This window comes from Oryctolagus cuniculus, unplaced genomic scaffold (genome assembly GCF_964237555.1).
Source record: "Oryctolagus cuniculus unplaced genomic scaffold, mOryCun1.1 SCAFFOLD_82, whole genome shotgun sequence".
NCBI classification, from domain to species: Eukaryota; Metazoa; Chordata; class Mammalia; order Lagomorpha; family Leporidae; genus Oryctolagus; species Oryctolagus cuniculus.
In genome coordinates, this window is record NW_027208366.1 from 102449 (window position 1) to 113026 (window position 10578).

At 42.0% G+C, this 10578-nt stretch overlaps 1 long non-coding RNA gene across 1 annotated transcript; it reads right to left on the reverse strand.

Annotated features, from left to right (window-relative positions):
- Window positions 1–4825: 4825 nt before the first annotated feature.
- LOC127485511 (uncharacterized) lies at window positions 4826–7620 on the reverse strand. Its single transcript, XR_011386120.1, has 2 exons — window positions 7125–7620; window positions 4826–6225 (listed from the first exon to the last, which is right to left on the reverse strand). It is a non-coding gene; the product is annotated as an uncharacterized lncRNA (long non-coding RNA).
- Between the last annotated feature and the right edge of the window lie 2958 nt (window positions 7621–10578).

Below are 10578 nucleotides of genomic sequence, written 5' to 3' on the forward strand. Positions count from 1 at the left end.
AACTTACATGCTAAAATGCATTCAAAACCGTAAAGTCCATAGAGAATGTCCAGAAAACACAAACAAACACAGAGGCTGTAGCAAGATCTGGGATTGAGATAGCCACAACACACCAGATAGTTTTGTTTTCATCCAGAGTATCTGAACAAATTGTTGTGGATTTCGGGTGAAATTTAACTAAAAATCACGGTGAAAGTGTTTTGGAGAAAAGCACAATCTTCGTGTTCGGCAAATGCATCCAATGTCATGTTTGCAGAAAGAAATATCATGTTTTCTCAGGTTTCTGAAGCTTTCTTCCTAGAAAACTCGAATGTGTGGCGTATTAGACTCCAGGTGGAACCAATTAGCGTTTGCCAGCTGCAAACAAAAACTTACACGCTAAAATGCATTCAAAACCGTAAAGTCCATAGAGAATGTCCAGAAAACACAAACAAACACAGAGGCTGTAGCAAGATCTGGGATTGAGATAGCCACAACACACCAGATAGTTTTGTTTTCATCCAGAGTATCTGGACAAAATGTTGTAGTATCCCGGTGAAATTTAATGAAAAATCACCGTGAAAGTGGTTTTGGAGAAAAGCACAATCTTCCTGTTCGGCAAATGCATCCAATGTCATGTTTACAGAAAGAAATATCATGTTTTCTCAGGTTTCTGAAGCTTTCTTCCTAGAAAACTCGAATGTGTGGATATTAGACTCCAGGTGGAACCAATTAGCGTTTGCCAGCTGCAAACAAAACTTACATGCTAAAATGCATTCAAAACCGTAAAGTCCATAGAGAATGTCCAGAAAACACAAACACACACAGAGGCTGTAGCAAGATCTGGGATTGAGATAGCCACAACACACCAGATAGTTTTGTTTTCATCCAGAGTATCTGGACAAATTGTTGTGGATTTCGGGTGAAATTTAACTAAAAATCACCGTGAAAGTGGTTTTGGAGAAAAGCACAATCTTCCTGTGCGGCAAATGCATCCAATGTCATGTTTACAGAAAGAAATATCATGTTTTCTCAGGTTTCTGAAGCTTTCTTCCTAGAAAACTCGAATGTGAGGCGTATTAGACTCCAAGTGGAACCAATTAGCGTTTGCCAGCTGGAAACAAAAACTTACATGCTAAAACGCATTCAAAACCGTAAAGTCCATAGAGAATGTCCAGAAAACACAAACAAACACAGAGGCTGTAGCAAGATCTGGGATTGAGATAGCCACAACACACCAGATAGTTTTGTTTTCATCCAGAGTATCTGAACAAATTGTTGTGGATTTCGGGTGAAATTTAACTAAAAATCACGGTGAAAGTGTTTTGGAGAAAAGCACAATCTTCCTGTTCGTCAAATGCATCCAATGTCATGTTTGCAGAAAGAAATATCATGTTTTCTCAGGTTTCTGAAGCTTTCTTCCTAGAAAACTCGAATGTGTGGCGTATTACACTCCAGGTGGAACCAATTAGCGTTTGCCAGCTGAAAACAAAAACTTACATGCTAAAACGCATTCAAAACCGTAAAGTCCATAGAGAATGTCCAGAAAACACAAACACACACAGAGGCTGTAGCAAGATCTGGGATTGAGATAGCCACAACACACCAGATAGTTTTGTTTTCATCCAGAGTATCTGGACAAATTGTTGTGGATTTCGGGTGAAATTTAACTAAAAATCACGCTGAAAGTGTTTTGGAGAAAAGCACAATCTTCCTGTGCGGCAAATGCATCCAATGTCATGTTTACAGAAAGAAATATCATGTTTTCTCAGGTTTCTGAAGCTTTCTTCCTAGAAAACTCGAATGTGAGGCGTATTAGACTCCAAGTGGAACCAATTAGCGTTTGCCAGCTGCAAACAAAAACTTACATGCTAAAATGCATTCAAAACCGTAAAGTCCATAGAGAATGTCCAGAAAACACAAACAAACACAGAGGCTGTAGCAAGATCTGGGATTGAGATAGCCACAACACACCAGATAGTTTTGTTTTCATCCAGAGTATCTGAACAAATTGTTGTGGATTTCGGGTGAAATTTAACTAAAAATCACGGTGAAAGTGTTTTGGAGAAAAGCACAATCTTCGTGTTCGGCAAATGCATCCAATGTCATGTTTGCAGAAAGAAATATCATGTTTTCTCAGGTTTCTGAAGCTTTCTTCCTAGAAAACTCGAATGTGTGGCGTATTAGACTCCAGGTGGAACCAATTAGCGTTTGCCAGCTGCAAACAAAAACTTACACGCTAAAATGCATTCAAAACCATAAAGTCCATAGAGAATGTCCAGAAAACACAAACAAACACAGAGGCTGTAGCAAGATCTGGGATTGAGATAGCCACAACACACCAGATAGTTTTGTTTTCATCCAGAGTATCTGGACAAAATGTTGTAGTATCCCGGTGAAATTTAATGAAAAATCACCGTGAAAGTGGTTTTGGAGAAAAGCACAATCTTCCTGTTCGGCAAATGCATCCAATGTCATGTTTACAGAAAGAAATATCATGTTTTCTCAGGTTTCTGAAGCTTTCTTCCTAGAAAACTCGAATGTGTGGATATTAGACTCCAGGTGGAACCAATTAGCGTTTGCCAGCTGCAAACAAAACTTACATGCTAAAATGCATTCAAAACCGTAAAGTCCATAGAGAATGTCCAGAAAACACAAACACACACAGAGGCTGTAGCAAGATCTGGGATTGAGATAGCCACAACACACCAGATAGTTTTGTTTTCATCCAGAGTATCTGGACAAATTGTTGTGGATTTCGGGTGAAATTTAACTAAAAATCACCGTGAAAGTGGTTTTGGAGAAAAGCACAATCTTCCTGTGCGGCAAATGCATCCAATGTCATGTTTACAGAAAGAAATATCATGTTTTCTCAGGTTTCTGAAGCTTTCTTCCTAGGAAACACGAATGTGTGGCTTATTAGACTCCAGGTGGAACCAATTAGCGTTTGCCAGCTGAAAAAATAAACTTACATGCTAAAATGCATTCAAAACCATAAAGTCCATAGAGAATGTCCAGAAAACACAAACAAACACAGAGGCTGTAGCAAGATCTGGGATTGAGATAGCCACAACACACCAGATAGTTTTGTTTTCATCCAGAGTATCTGGACAAAATGTTGTAGTATCCCGGTGAAATTTAATGAAAAATCACCGTGAAAGTGGTTTTGGAGAAAAGCACAATCTTCCTGTTCGGCAAATGCATCCAATGTCATGTTTACAGAAAGAAATATCATGTTTTCTCAGGTTTCTGAAGCTTTCTTCCTAGAAAACTCGAATGTGTGGATATTAGACTCCAGGTGGAACCAATTAGCGTTTGCCAGCTGCAAACAAAACTTACATGCTAAAATGCATTCAAAACCGTAAAGTCCATAGAGAATGTCCAGAAAACACAAACAAACACAGAGGCTGTAGCAAGATCTGGGATTGAGATAGCCACAACACACCAGATAGTTTTGTTTTCATCCAGAGTATCTGGACAAAATGTTGTAGTATCCCGGTGAAATTTAATGAAAAATCACCGTGAAAGTGGTTTTGGAGAAAAGCACAATCTTCCTGTTCGGCAAATGCATCCAATGTCATGTTTACAGAAAGAAATATCATGTTTTCTCAGGTTTCTGAAGCTTTCTTCCTAGAAAACTCGAATGTGTGGCGTATTAGACTCCAGGTGGAACCAATTAGCGTTTGCCAGCTGCAAACAAAACTTACATGCTAAAATGCATTCAAAACCGTAAAGTCCATAGAGAATGTCCAGAAAACACAAACACACACAGAGGCTGTAGCAAGATCTGGGATTGAGATAGCCACAACACACCAGATAGTTTTGTTTTCATCCAGGAGTATCTGGACAAATTGTTGTGGATTTCGGGTGAAATTTAACTAAAAATCACGGTGAAAGTGGTTTTGGAGAAAAGCACAATCTTCCTGTGCGGCAAATGCATCCAATGTCATGTTTACAGAAAGAAATATCATGTTTTCTCAGGTTTCTGAAGCTTTCTTCCTAGAAAACTCGAATGTGAGGCGTATTAGACTCCAAGTGGAACCAATTAGCGTTTGCCAGCTGGAAACAAAAACTTACATGCTAAAACGCATTCAAAACCGTAAAGTCCATAGAGAATGTCCAGAAAACACAAACAAACACAGAGGCTGTAGCAAGATCTGGGATTGAGATAGCCACAACACACCAGATAGTTTTGTTTTCATCCAGAGTATCTGAACAAATTGTTGTGGATTTCGGGTGAAATTTAACTAAAAATCACGGTGAAAGTGTTTTGGAGAAAAGCACAATCTTCCTGTTCGTCAAATGCATCCAATGTCATGTTTGCAGAAAGAAATATCATGTTTTCTCAGGTTTCTGAAGCTTTCTTCCTAGAAAACTCGAATGTGTAGCGTATTAGACTCCAGGTGGAACCAATTAGCGTTTGCCAGCTGCAAACAAAAACGTACATGCTAAAATGCATTCAAAACCGTAAAGTCCATAGAGAATGTCCAGAAAACACAAACACACACAGAGGCTGTAGCAAGATCTGGGATTGAGATAGCCACAACACACCAGATAGTTTTGTTTTCATCCAGAGTATCTGGACAAAATGTTGTAGTATCCCGGTGAAATTTAATGAAAAATCACCGTGAAAGTGGTTTTGGAGAAAAGCACAATCTTCCTGTGCGGCAAATGCATCCAATGTCATGTTTACAGAAAGAAATATCATGTTTTCTCAGGTTTCTGAAGCTTTCTTCCTAGAAAACTCGAATGTGTGAATATTAGACTCCAGGTGTGTCCCTTCCCGCGGGACAGCAACTGGGGCCGAGCACCTAGAAGGAGAAATGAAAGGGACAGGAGACACAAGGATGGCAGCAAGACAGGTGCCGATCAAGCTGCGACTTTATTTTTCAACCACACACTTATATATCATCGAGGCAGGGTATCGGGAGGGGGAAGGAGGGGGTCTTATCTTGTAGCTGCAATGCTAATGCAAGTAGGGGAAAGGTTACAAGGCCTTAAGGCACAAGGTCACACAAGATTGCGTTATCAGTACTATCAGGTCTGGCCTGTCCAGCCCTGTCTCTCAACTAAGAGGTCACATGCTGCGTGGTCCCCGACATATCCCCCTTTCTTATCAATTAAACAGAAATGGCTACCGGTTAGGCCAAGCATGATGAGCGAGCAGTGCCTGTCTTAGGAATCGACCCGGGGCTCCATCACCTCTTACCCGTCATTGGATATCCTTGCCAGTCCCCAAGGACTCCTGTCTTAGGTGGGTGAGGTTCCGGGAAGGTGCCCGTCATTGGCTTACTGCTCATTTTATTGATAGGCCTGGGGCCCTTCCTGGGCTCCCGACTGGGGCAGCAGCAGACCGAAGGGGAGAGTCAGTTGTTGGAGGGACTGTGACCTCACTGGCCAGACTTCACCGGCCAGAGAGAGAGATAACGTTTTCCATGGGATCTTCCATGGCCAGACTTTGGTAATGTATTTGAATTGGTCTGGCTGCTAAATTATCTACTTGTTGTCTGATAAAGGTCATCAGCCTATTGAGGAGACAAGGACCTATAGATAGCACAACAAGCAACCCAACAATGGGGCCTAAAAGCGGTAGCAAATAGGGAAGCAGTCCATTCCATCCAGTCCAAAAGGGATTTTCAGCCATGGCACGTCGACGACGCTCCAGATCTTCTTGAAGTGTCTTGATTTTATCACGAACAATGCCGGACTTGTTAGCATAAAAACAGCATTTTTCCTGTAAAGCCAAGCAAATACCTCCCCGTTCAGCAGTAAGCAAGTCTAAGCCTCTACGATTTTGTAGAACCACTTCCGCTAGGGAATCAATTTGATCTTGAAGGTCCTGAATGGTGGTGGATAGGGTCTGCACATCATTAATAAGTTGTTGGGACAATTCTCTATATTTGTGGACCGCGATTCCTAGTCCTGTGGATCTATTATGCCCCCTGAGCAGGTACAAGGGTGATGCTGTTGAAGGTATTTTTGAATGCCCTGAGGGTTGTCAAGCCCTGCAAAGACTGGTGGAGCCCAATGGATGGTGTAGATTGCCATCATCAGGAGAGCAAGGCTGAGGGCCATTGTATTAGGGCCCTTTGGAGGGGTTAATCAGTGAGCCCTCAGGAAATGTAGCAGGGGAGGAGAGAATAGAGAGAAGATAAGATACTCAAATAGCAACAATGGCAACAATTCCAGCAATAATAAGGAGTCCTGTAATGAGTCCCAGTAGCGTCCAGCCAGGTCGTTTCATTCCTGTGGATTGTAGGGAATTCCTGTAATGTGGTTAATATGGAGCGCCTCACAAAATTGTTTAAACTTAGTGCTGACATAAGCAGGACCATTGTCTGTCTTAATCTTAACAGGTTTTCCCAGTACAGAAAGAGCTGTGATAAGGTGCGAGATAACATCCTTAGCAGCTTCTCCTGTGTGGGGGGAGGCAAAGACAAAGCCACTATAGGTGTCTATAGAGACATGGAGATACTTTAGTTTGCCAAATTTTGGGAAGTGTGTGACATCCATTTGCCACAGTTGATTAGGGAGAAGACCACGCGGATTGACTCCCAAATGCGGTACAGGTTGGCTTGTAACACATGAGGGGCATTTTTTGACTATTTCACGAGCCTGTTCTCGTGAAATTTTACAAAACAAACGGAGAGATTGAGCACTTAAGTGATGCAACCTATGCAAGTTTTGAGCTTCCTGTACTGATCCCACAATTATGGGGAAGGTAAGCCTTGTAGCAGCATCTGTCTGGGCATTACCTTCTGAGTTCTGAGCTTTCTGCACTGATCCCACAGTTGTGGGGAAGGTAAGCCTTGTAGCAGCATCTGTCTGGGCATTACCTTCTGAGTTCTGAGCTTCCTGCACTGATCCCACAGTTGTGGGGAAGGTAAGCCTTGTAGCAGCATCTGTCTGGGCATTACCTTCTGAGTTCTGAGCTTCCTGCACTGATCCCACAGTTGTGGGGAAGGTAAGCCTTGTAGCAGCATCTGCCTGGGCATTACCTTCTGAGTTCTGAGCTTTCTGCACACTCAAAAAATGCCTTTAGATCCTTATTTTTAACCCGAACTCCTCGTGTCTTGAGGGCCTCCCTGAGACCCGAAATGAACATTTCCCGTGACGATAATGCCTGTCCCATGGCTGTCACTTACCTTGCGCCGTCTTCACTCCGCAGCGTCGACCGATGCTAATGATCTCGGGTGGGCAGTTCCGAGCCGGTCGCACAATCACTTGGATCCAAGTTTTCCTCCTGGAAGGCGGCGTTCCTCCAATCTTACAGGCACTCGAACCCCAAGGGCCGCACTCGAGCCCCACGTTGGGCGCCAGTTGTCCCGTCCCGCGGGACAGCAACTGGGGCCGAGCACCTAGAAAAAGAAATGAAAGGGACAGGAGACACAAGGATGGCAGCAAGACAGGTGCCGATCAAGCTGCGACTTTATTTTTCAACCACACACTTATATACCATCGAGGCAGGGTATCGGGAGGGGGAAGGAGGGGGGCTTATCTTGTAGCTGCAATGCTAATGCAAGTAGGGGAAAGGTTACAAGGCCTTAAGGCACAAGGTCACACAAGATTGCGTTATCAGTACTGTCAGGTCTGGCCTGTCCAGCCCTGTCTCTCAACTAAGAGGTCACATGCTGCGTGGTCCCCGACACAGGTGGAACCAATTAGCGTTTGACAGCTGAAAACAAAAACTTACATGCTAAAATGCATTCAAAACCGTAAAGTCCATAGAGAATGTCCAGAAAACACAAACAAACACAGAGGCTGTAGCAAGATCTGGGATTGAGATAGCCACAACACACCAGATAGTTTTGTTTTCATCCAGGAGTATCTGGACAATTGTTGTGGATTTCGGGTGAAATTTAACCAAAAATCACCGTGAAAGTGGTTTTGGAGAAAAGCACAATCTTCCTGTGCGGCAAATGCATCCAATGTCATGTTTACAGAAAGAAATATCATGTTTTCTCAGGTTTCTGAAGCTTTCTTCCTAGAAAACTCGAATGTGTGGCGTATTAGACTCCAGGTGGAACCAATTAGCGTTTGCCAGCTGCAAACAAAAACATACATGCTGAAATGCATGCAAAACCGTAAAGTCCATAGAGAATGTCCAGAAAACACAAACAAACACAGAGGCTGTAGCAAGATCTGGGATTGAGATAGCCACAACACACCAGATAGTTTCGTTTTCATCCAGGAGTATCTGGACAATTGCTGTGGATTTCGGGTGAAATTTAACCAAAAATCACCGTGAAAGTGGTTTTGGAGAAAAGCACAATCTTCCCGTTTGGCAAATGCATCCAATGTCATGTTTACAGAAAGAAATATCATGTTTTCTCAGGTTTCTGAAGCTTTCTTCCTAGAAAACTCGAATGTGTGGCGTATTACACTCCAGGTGGAACCAATTAGCGTTTGCCAGCTGCAAACAAAAACGTACATGCTGAAATGCATTCAAAACCGTAAAGTCCATAGAGAATGTCCAGAAAACACAAACAAACACAGAGGCTGTAGCAAGATCTGGGATTGAGATAGCCACAACACACCAGATAGTTTTGTTTTCATCCAGAGTATCTGGACAAAATGTTGTAGTATCCCGGTGAAATTTAACCAAAAATCACGGTGAAAGTGGTTTTGGAGAAAAGCACAATCTTCCTGTGCGGCAAATGCATCCAAAGTCATGTTTACAGAAAGAAATATCATGTTTTCTCTGGTTTCTGAAGCTTTCTTCCTAGAAAACTCGAATGTGTGGCGTATTAGACTCCAGGTGGAACCAATTAGCGTTTGCCAGCTGCAAACAAAAACTTACATGCTAAAATGCATTCAAAACCGTAAAGTCCATAGAGAATGTCCAGAAAACACAAACAAACACAGAGGCTGTAGCAAGATCTGGGATTGAGATAGCCACAACATACCAGATAGTTTTGTTTTCATCCAGGAGTATCTGGACAAATTGTTGTGGATTTCGGGTGAAATTTAACCAAAAATCACCGTGAAAGTGGTTTTGGAGAAAAGCACAATCTTCCTGTTCGGCAAATACATCCAATGTCATGTTTACAGAAAGAAATATCATGTTTTCTCAGGTTTCTGAAGCGTTCTTCCTAGAAAACTCGAATGTGTGGCGTATTAGACTCCAGGTGGAACCAATTAGCGTTTGCCAGCTGAAAACAAAAACTTACATGCTAAAATGCATTCAAAACCGTAAAGTCCATAGAGAATGTCCAGAAAACACAAACAAACACAGAGGCTGTAGCAAGATCTGGGATTGAGATAGTCACAACACACCAGATAGTTTTGTTTTCATCCAGGAGTATCTGGACAATTGTTGTGGATTTCGGGTGAAATTTAACCAAAAATCACGGTGAAAGTGGTTTTGGAGAAAAGCACAATCTTCCTGTTCGGCAAATGCATCCAATGTCATGTTTACAGAAAGAAATATCATGTTTTCTCAGGTTTCTGAAGCTTTCTTCCTAGAAAACTCGAATGTGTGGCGTATTAGACTCCAGGTGGAACCAATTTGCGTTTGCCAGCTGAAAACAAAATCTTACATGCTAAAATGCATTCAAAACCGTAAAGTCCATAGAGAATGTCCAGAAAACACAAACACACACAGAGGCTGTAGCAAGATCTGGGATTGAGATAGCCACAACACACCAGATAGTTTTGTTTTCATCCAGGAGTATCTGGACAATTGCTGTGGATTTCGGGTGAAATTTAACCAAAAATCACCGTGAAAGTGGTTTTGGAGAAAAGCACAATCTTCCCGTTTGGCAAATGCATCCAATGTCATGTTTACAGAAAGAAATATCATGTTTTCTCAGGTTTCTGAAGCTTTCTTCCTAGAAAACTCGAATGTGTGGCGTATTAGACTCCAGGTGGAACCAATTCGCGTTTGCCAGCTGCAAACAAAAACTTACATGCTGAAATGCATTCAAAACCGTAAAGTCCATAGAGAATGTCCAGAAAACACAAACAAACACAGAGGCTGTAGCAAGATCTGGGATTGAGATAGCCACCACACACCAGATAGTTTTGTTTTCATCCAGAGTATCTGGACAAAATGTTGTAGTATCCCGGTGAAATTTAACCAAAAATCACGGTGAAAGTGGTTTTGGAGAAAAGCACAATCTTCCTGTTCGGCAAATGCATCCAATGTCATGTTTACAGAAAGAAATATCATGTTTTCTCAGGTTTCTGAAGCTTTCTTCCTAGAAAACTCGAATGTGTGGCGTATTAGACTCCAGGTGGAACCAATTAGCGTTTGCCAGCTGAAAACAAAAACTTACATGCTAAAATGCATTCAAAACCGTAAAGTCCATAGAGAATGTCCAGAAAACACAAACAAACACAGAGGCTGTAGCAAGATCTGGGATTGAGATAGCCACAACATACCAGATAGTTTTGTTTTCATCCAGGAGTATCTGGACAAATTGTTGTGGATTTCGGGTGAAATTTAACCAAAAATCACCGTGAAAGTGGTTTTGGAGAAAAGCACAATCTTCCTGTTCGGCAAATGCATCCAATGTCATGTTTACAGAAAGAAATATCATGTTTTCTCAGGTTTCTGAAGCTTTCTTCCTAGAAAACTCGAATGTGTGGCGTATTAGA